We start from the raw sequence: 8,244 nt of genomic DNA, 5'->3' as shown, positions 1-8,244 counted from the left end.
TGGACAATGGTTTTCAAGCATGTGTTTTGATCCAAGATGAGAGTCTCAAAGCTACTAAAGAGAATATAGACTTCTCTATACATGTGTATGAGTACATGTATGTATATACACACAGAGAGAAATGTGTATATATTTATACATTTCAAAGGCAAGGCAAAATGTTAACTGCCAAGTTATTACAGAACATAAAGGCTTCTGGTTTCAGCAGATAGTGGACCAGGATAATCTTTAGCCTAGAACAAACAACTAGAAATTCTGAGTAAAAATATATTTTTATAAGTGTGTAGTTCAGTTCAGTCGCTCAGTCGTGTCCGACTCTTTGCGACCCCATGAATCACAGCACGTCAGGCCTCCCTGTCCATCACCAACTCCCGGAGTTCACCCAATCTCATGTCCATCAAGTCGGTGACGCCATCCAGCCATCTCATTCTCTTTCATCCCCGTCTCCTCCTGCCCCCAATCCCTCCCAGCATCAGAGTCTTTTCCAGTGAGTCAACTCATCGCATGAGGTGGCCAAAGTATTGGAGTTTCAGCTTCAGCATCAGTCCTTCCAATGAACACCCAGTATTGATCTCCTCTAGAAGGGACTGGTTGGATCTCCTTGCAGTCCAAGGGACTCTCAAGAGTCTTCTCCAACACCACAGTTGAAAAGCATCAATTCTTCGGCAATCAGCTTTCTTCACAGTCCAACTCTCACATCTATACATGACCACTGGAAAAACCATAACCTTAACTAGACAGACCTTGGTTGGCAAAGTAAAAGTGTGTAGAAGTCTCTATAAAAAGAAACTCTCCAGATACTAGAAAGGAAGAGGGATTTGATACTCTGAGAGGTAAGAATATATTCTGATGAAAGGGCTATTCTAGAAAGTGCTATACAATATAATAACCCAAGGGCTTAGATAATTTTTTTTCTTTTAGGTTGACTTAAAATTCTATAAATTTTGCCTTAGAATTTCATACCTGATGAGCACATATTTGTGTGTAGCTTGATGAATACCTATACACCCATGTGACCAACACCCCTGGTCAAGATGCAGAACACCTCCATCACCCCAAAACTTTCTTGGGCCCCCTTCCAGTCGATCTCTATACTCACAAGCAATTATTGTTCTGATTCCTCTCACCATAGATTCCTGTGGCCATGTTTTTGAATTTTATATAAATTGAATAATTTATCTATTCTTTTATGTAAGGCTTCTTTCAACAATGGGATAGGAAGATCTAGCTATCTACAAATAACTGTGCCCTGAAAGGTCATTTATCTCTGACAAAGAAGTAATGATGATCACAAGGGGGGTTTTTTGAGAATTTCGACCCACACTTGAGTGTAATGTAAAGAGAATACAGAGGATTCTGGCATCAATATCATTAAGAAGCTGCTGGTAAGCCTTAACCAGTGTGGATGGGGAATGTCGTCTGTTTGGTCCCATCTTTATGGTGTAAATTATTACTTTCACACAGGTATGGATCCGTGTTTGGAGTCTGACTTTTTCTTCAAGGATCATAGTTTCCAAATTTGGTCCTCACAGGATGCACTTATTTATAGACTGTCTTCCAGCACTGAGTTGTTATTATTTTCTTAAGCTGAGTAGTTCCACAGCTTCACGTTTCTGACATGGGTTTGTGTGCATATGTGTGTGCTCAGTCGTGTTTGACTCTGCGACTCCATGGATTGTAGCCTGCCAGACTCCTCTGTCCATGGGATTCTCCAGGCAAGAATACTGGAGCAGGTTGCCATTTCCTTCTCCAGGGGATCTTCCTGACCTAGGGATCGAACCCACATCTCCTGCTTTGGCTGGCAGATTCTTTACCATTGAGCCACCTGGAAAGCCCACAACGTAGACATGATGGATCTTCAATTTTTCTGGAGCTGGGGACAAGGCAGGTTTCACCTGTTTTTCTGGGACAAAGATATGGAAAGGCCTTCATATCTAGCTTCCTCATAAAAGTCTCTTTCTGTTTGAAGAAACTTTTGTGTAACACCTTGATGCTTCCTCCAGTCAATAATCAATATCACAGAACTTCTATTTAAGTTACCTCTAAAATTGAATGGATTATATACACTGCAAGAAGTCTGGGGTAGTGAGGGGCTGTGAAAAGGACCCTTACTCTTTGTAAGGTGGTGGTGACGATAGTGGTTGAGAAATATTCTGGCATTTCTTTGGCTCTCCAGGTATGGGGATGAGTGAATTTTTTTTTTTTTTTAATACCTGGGGAGAAGCTAAGACACCCAGATGTAAATTCCACCACTTCAAGATTTTCTAAGTACATCACTACATGCCACTGAGTGAGCATTTAGAGCTTTCGAGGTAATGATTTAGGGGTTTCCCAGGTGGTGCTAGTGGTAAAGGACCCACCCGCCAACGCAAGAGATGTTAAGAGACTCAGGTTGGATCCCTGGGTTGGGAAAATCCCCTGGAGGAAGGCATAGCAACCCACTCCAGTATTCTTGCCTGGAGAATCCCATGGACAGAGGAGCCTGTTAGGCTACAGTCCATAGGGTGCAAAGAGTCGGACACGACTGAAGCAACTGAGCACAGCACACACAGCAGGTAACAGCTGAGGCTGACCCTGAGCAACTATGAAGCTGCAGCATGGCCAGCATTTCAAGCTCTAAACACACGGGCACATGAACAGAAAACTATTCCTGTTGAGTTGTTAAATGGGTCTGTGCTACCCTCTCAGGCTTGAAAAAAAATTCAGGTGGCAACATCCTAGCAAAGTTCTGGCCACATGCTGAACAGGTGACTTTAGCTGATGTGCTTTCTCCCAGCTCCTCTCCCCATGCAAACATCTCTGACAGTATGTGAGCCACTTTCCCCGCAGTGGTCAAATGTTCGACGATTTAGTTTGTCTGTGATGGCAAAGGTCTTTGTTCAAAGCTCCAGGCAGGGTTTAGCCAGAGCAGCTCAGGGCTGCAATGGCCCTGAGGTCTTCTCAGAGCACAGCTGCTGGGATTAGGTGTCTGTCATAGCAAAGCAAGGAGGAAGAAAACATTTTGAAGGGCCAAGGAGTGGGAGGTAAAGGAGGTAAGCAGTGCTCTGTGCCCCGAGCAGGAATTCAGGAGAGGACACTCCAGTGGAGGTGGAAATGAGCCGGTGAGGGCAGAGACTGGAATGGGTCTGGGGAGCGCAGCGAGGGTCTCAAGACCTCTGACACTGGGAGGTCACGGCACATGCTGATGAGGAGGAGCAGAAATGGAAGCCTGGGCTGTGAGCCAGAACAGAAGGGAAGGCTTTGAGCTGCCGTCCCCCACCACGCGCCACCTGGGCAGGACACGGCTTCTGCACTGATGCCTCAGGGCGCCACCCCGCCTCTGCCCTTGGCTGGGCAGTCGCAGCTGTATGGTGAGTCAGCACCCGGCAGTCATTCATCCTCTTTTGAAGCCAAGTCTCTAGTCATTTCTGAAAAAAGAAAAATGATTGAGGAGGAGCTGATTTTTTCCCTTCAGAACGGATGTGAGCGAACCCATTATGTGTTTTACTAATAAAAGCGGTCCCATCTTCAGCGCAGTGTGATGTAGGGGAATGAATGCTTCTTGAACACATTCTGCCCATCAGGGATGCTGCCGCCATTGTGCCAAGGGAAAGGTAGCGTGTGACCAGCAGCAACCCGTGAGGCTCTGTCCGCGGATCCCCACCACCAGAAATTCACTCCAGAAGGCCAAGGAGCACTCACACTCATTTGAGAGGCCAGAGTGAGGCTGCTCGGCTTCCCTGGTAGCTCAGCTGGCTAAGAATCTGCCTGCAATATAGGAGACCCCGGTTTGATTTCTGGGTCGGGATGATCCCGTGGAGAAGGGATAGGCTATCCATGCCAGTATTCCTGGGCTTCCCTGGTGGCTTAGATGGTAAAGAATCTGCCTGCAATGTGGGAGACCTGGATTTGATCCCTGGGTTGGGAAGATCCCCTGGAGAAAAGAATGACTCCCTCTCCAGCATTCTTGCCTGGAAAATCCCCATGGACAGAGGAGCCTGGCGGGCTACAGCCCATGGGGTCACAAAGAGTCAGACACGACTGAGCGACTAAGCACAAGCACAGCCCAGCACCGTGAGTCTGCTCACCTACTACACTTGTTTCAGGAGCAGATGAAAATGGACTCTGCACCCGCTTTATCTCACTTGGCTCCTCTCCACACTCCACCTTGTTTCCTGGTGGCATGAACACACATCTGCCATTCTCTCCCCTTCCCAAAACCTGGGTCCACCCTTCTGGGTAGCACCTCCATGCCTGAACCAGTCACAGGTACAGACCTGTACCCAAACTGTTGTTATTGTTTTCAGTCGCTCAGTCGTGTCCGACTCTTTGCGACCCTGGATTGCAGCACGCCAGGCCTCCCTGTCCACACCAACTCGCAGAGCTCACTCAAACTCATGTCCTTTGAGTCGGTGATGCCATCCAGCCTCTCATCCTCTGTCGCCCCCCCTGTACTCAAATTGTTTTTCAGTTGCTCAGTCATGTCTGACTCTTTGCAACCCCATGGACTAAAGCATGCCAGGCTGCACTCAGATATTCTGGTTCAAATCCTGGCTCTTCCACTACTGGCTGCGTAAACCTTGAATGTGAATCTTAATTTTGTAGGCTTCAATGTCCTCATCTATAAAATAGGAAATCTGTTACCCTAGGGTCGTTGTAAGAATCAAATATAGCCATCTGTGTAAAACACATACCACAGTATCTGAATATAAATGCTTAATTAACACCATCAGCATCATCACTGTCATTGTCTCAAGTATTTCCCCAGCTCAGATTATGCCTACTCTGTGTCAGAGCCAGACAACAGCAGCAGTATCTCCTATGCCACCTCTGACACTGTTCTGCTAAATCACAGAGAAGGATTTGGACACTGTCAGGACTAAGGAACCTTCTTGACCAGATCTTTGCAAATATTTAAAACCATGCAAAGCAGATTTGGATGTATTAATACATGTTTGTCCTACTATTGGTCTGTCTGATGGAAGGATGCTGCTACACATAAGAGTGCTCTAAACATTTTTAGCCAAACAAATGATTCCTGGAAATTTTCTATCTAGCAAACCAAGGCACATATTCCTCCTTTGTATCTGGAGGCTTCTAACCTGCTTGAAATAGGAAGGCCGCTCTGGAATCCAGTCTAATGTGGGAGAGAAGATTCATAAGCTAGTAACTGTAGCATCATGTGGTAACGCCACCATTCAGGTGTGTAAGCGGTGCCCAACATTTTTGGCACCAGGGACTGGTTTTGTGGTAGACAGTTTTTCCATGGATCAGAGAGGGTGGGTGGCCATGGTTTGGGGATGATTCAAATATATACATTCACTGTGCACTTTATTTCTATTAGTATTATGTTGTGATATAATGAAATAATTATATAACTCACCATAACGCAGGATCAGTGGGAGCCCTGAGCTTGTTTTCCTGGTTCAGATCCTGGCTCCACCACTTACCGGCTGTGAAAACCTTGAATGGGTTTCATAATTTCTTGAATGGGTTACTTGTTTCCCTGAACCTGGACAGTCCCATCCGAATGGGATGGGAGACAGTGACACCCAAAGTGTGGGGAGCAGCTGTAAACGCAGATGAAGCTTCACTCGCTTGCCCATCGTTCACCCCTGGGGTGCATCCCAGTTCTAACAGGCCATGGACCAGTAGATAATCATCATGGTGACGACAGCTACCATTTACAGTTTCTGCTGTGTCTGGCATTATATTATTCAATCCCGTATCTCAAAATACTTGATCCTTATAACAACTCTTCAAGGAAGGTATTACTACCCCAATTATGCAGATGAGAAAACTAAAGCCATGTGATTCAGGGTTACCCAGTGAGCAAGCAGCAGAGCTCCTTTGGAGAGCTCTAATTTAGGTCTCCTTGGCTCCAAAATGCACCACCTCATCTGTCTTAAACACTTGGGCCATGTCCTGGGTCAGGACCTTCCACTACTGTTCTGTCTGCAACATTCTTCCTCTAGATATCGAATGTCTCTCTGCCTCACCTTCTTGCTTAGTGGGGCTTTTCCTCACCATCGTGAATGACTAGGAGACAGGGAGAGTGAATGTCACAAAACAGCGGTGAGAGTGGAAGCTCATGAGTCATTTGCATGTGAGTCTGAGGGGCCAATGAAAGGTGAGCCAGGTAGATAGGTGATGAATATCCCTGAAGTGGGGCAGCCTGTTGCCAAGAGGCCTGGCCCTGGGCAACATTTGGAAACATGTGAACTGCTCTCTAGCTCCAGGTACCAAAGGCCCTCAGGCGCCCTGTACTGTGGTTAGCAACTCAGTTCTGTTGGACTCTTGGTGACCCCATGGACTGCAGCCCGCCAGGCTCCTCAGTCCATGGGGGTTCTCTAGGTGAGAATGCTGGAGTGGGTTGCCATGCCCTCCTCCAGCCTCAGGTGCCCTACATATTTTTGAATCTTCTCTCAGGAAATCTCCTAATAAACACATTGAGTCCTGAAACACTAATATGTGCAATGTGTTAGCCAACCCAAGTACTTTTTGTCTTAATATGGGAACAAGGTCCTAAGCCATAAAACTGAATCCCTAATGGTGGATTTTCAATGTGTCAAGTGACAAATCTGGTGAGTGACACACTCCCTTATTCCTCTCACCCCCAATACTTCACAGGTGGCTTTCTGATCTCCTTATGAGGCGACCAAAGCAATTTTTGAAAGGCATTCAGCAAAGGATGGACAGAAAAATTCTTTGTGAATTAGTCCCCATTACTCAGAAAATATAAGTGGATCAAATGTCCCATCCCCCTCACCCTCTGAGCATGTTGGTAATCACGATGTTACTGTATAATGTGAAAATTTCCAAATAGAACTAAACTCAGATCTATAAATATACATGATTAAGGTTTCAAATATAGCACTGCTTTATTTTCATTGGGGCTATTTCTGTGTGGTGATTGCCTGGCTGATTTGCAATTTCAGAATACAAATGGCTTTTCTCTATAACTAATGGGAAACTTGGCAGGGTGCTGCACACCCAAGCCCTCTCTGAGAAAAAGTCTGTTAAACAGTGCTAAGTGCTCTTCTTTGGAATTACATAAGCAGAGCTGACAAAAGGCAACTACAGATCCTGCTAAGATGAAACAGTGTCTGTTTGGTTTCTCTTCTGGTCCTGGAGGAATACTGACTCTTCTTGTAATAAATAATGAAATGATCAAGAGTTTGTATCCCTATGATGATTTTTAAAATTTTTATTTATTTATGTTTCTTTTTGGCTGGGCTGGGTCTTCATTGCTGTGTGGGTTTCTTCTTGGAGTGGCTTCTCTTGCTGCAGAGCACAGGCTCTAGGTGTGCGGGCTTCGGTAGTTGTAGCTTGCAGGCTCTGGAGCACAGGCTCAGGAGTTGTGGTGCCCAGGCTTAGCTGCTTTGCGGCATGTGGGATCTTCCTGGACTAGGGATTAGACCCATGTCCCCTGCATTGGCAGGTGGATTCTTTACCACGGAGCTACCAGGGAAGCCCCTCCCTGTGATACTTTAAATGCACTATGGTTCAAACTAGGCAATGGAGAGTTCTCTGACACTTGAGTCACAAGAAACTAAAAAATGCTTAAATAAAAATGATGTAAATAAATTCATAACCATGGTGACTGAACCAAAGAGGACCTGCCTGAAGCAAATTCTGCAGCTGTTATAAGCAAAACATTATCATCTCCAGTTAATAAGAAAAGTAGATCTGTGATGCATCATGATCGCAACATCATAAAGCAACATTTCCAGTGTCATCGCAGACACTATAACCCACCTATGGGCCAGGCTTCTGTAGATAAATATAATGAAATGGTTATATTTTGAAGCAGTTTAGAGAAAGATAGACTTTGAGGTCAAAGTTCAAATCCTAGTTCTCTCACTTAATCATTTGATTACTTTGGACAAATAAGGATTAGAGTTTTCTCATCTGCACAGTAGGGGTTTTAAAGTAATACCTAAGTCTCAGGGTCACTGAGATGATTAAATGAGAGAAGGCATGTAAAAGCACAGTATTTGACAAATAGTGTAGTCAGTAAATGTTAGTTGTTCAGTCGTGTCTGACTTTTTGCGACCCCATGGACGCCAGGTTCCTCTGTCCAGGGGATTCTCCAGGCCAGAATACTGGAGTGGGTACCTTTCCCTTCTCCAGGGTATCTTCCCAACCCAGGAATCAAACCCAGGTCTCCCACATTGTGGGTGAATTCTTTACCAGCTGAGCCACCAGCCCATGAACATCTTTCGTCTCTCATTGATTCTGAGCTTCCTTCTCCTGACTCCATAG

This window comes from Moschus berezovskii, chromosome 9 (assembly GCF_049115385.1).
Source record: "Moschus berezovskii isolate FMDL1 chromosome 9, NW_MosBer_1.0, whole genome shotgun sequence".
Taxonomy (NCBI): Eukaryota; Metazoa; Chordata; class Mammalia; order Artiodactyla; family Moschidae; genus Moschus; species Moschus berezovskii.
Note: the sequence above shows the minus strand (reverse complement) of the source record.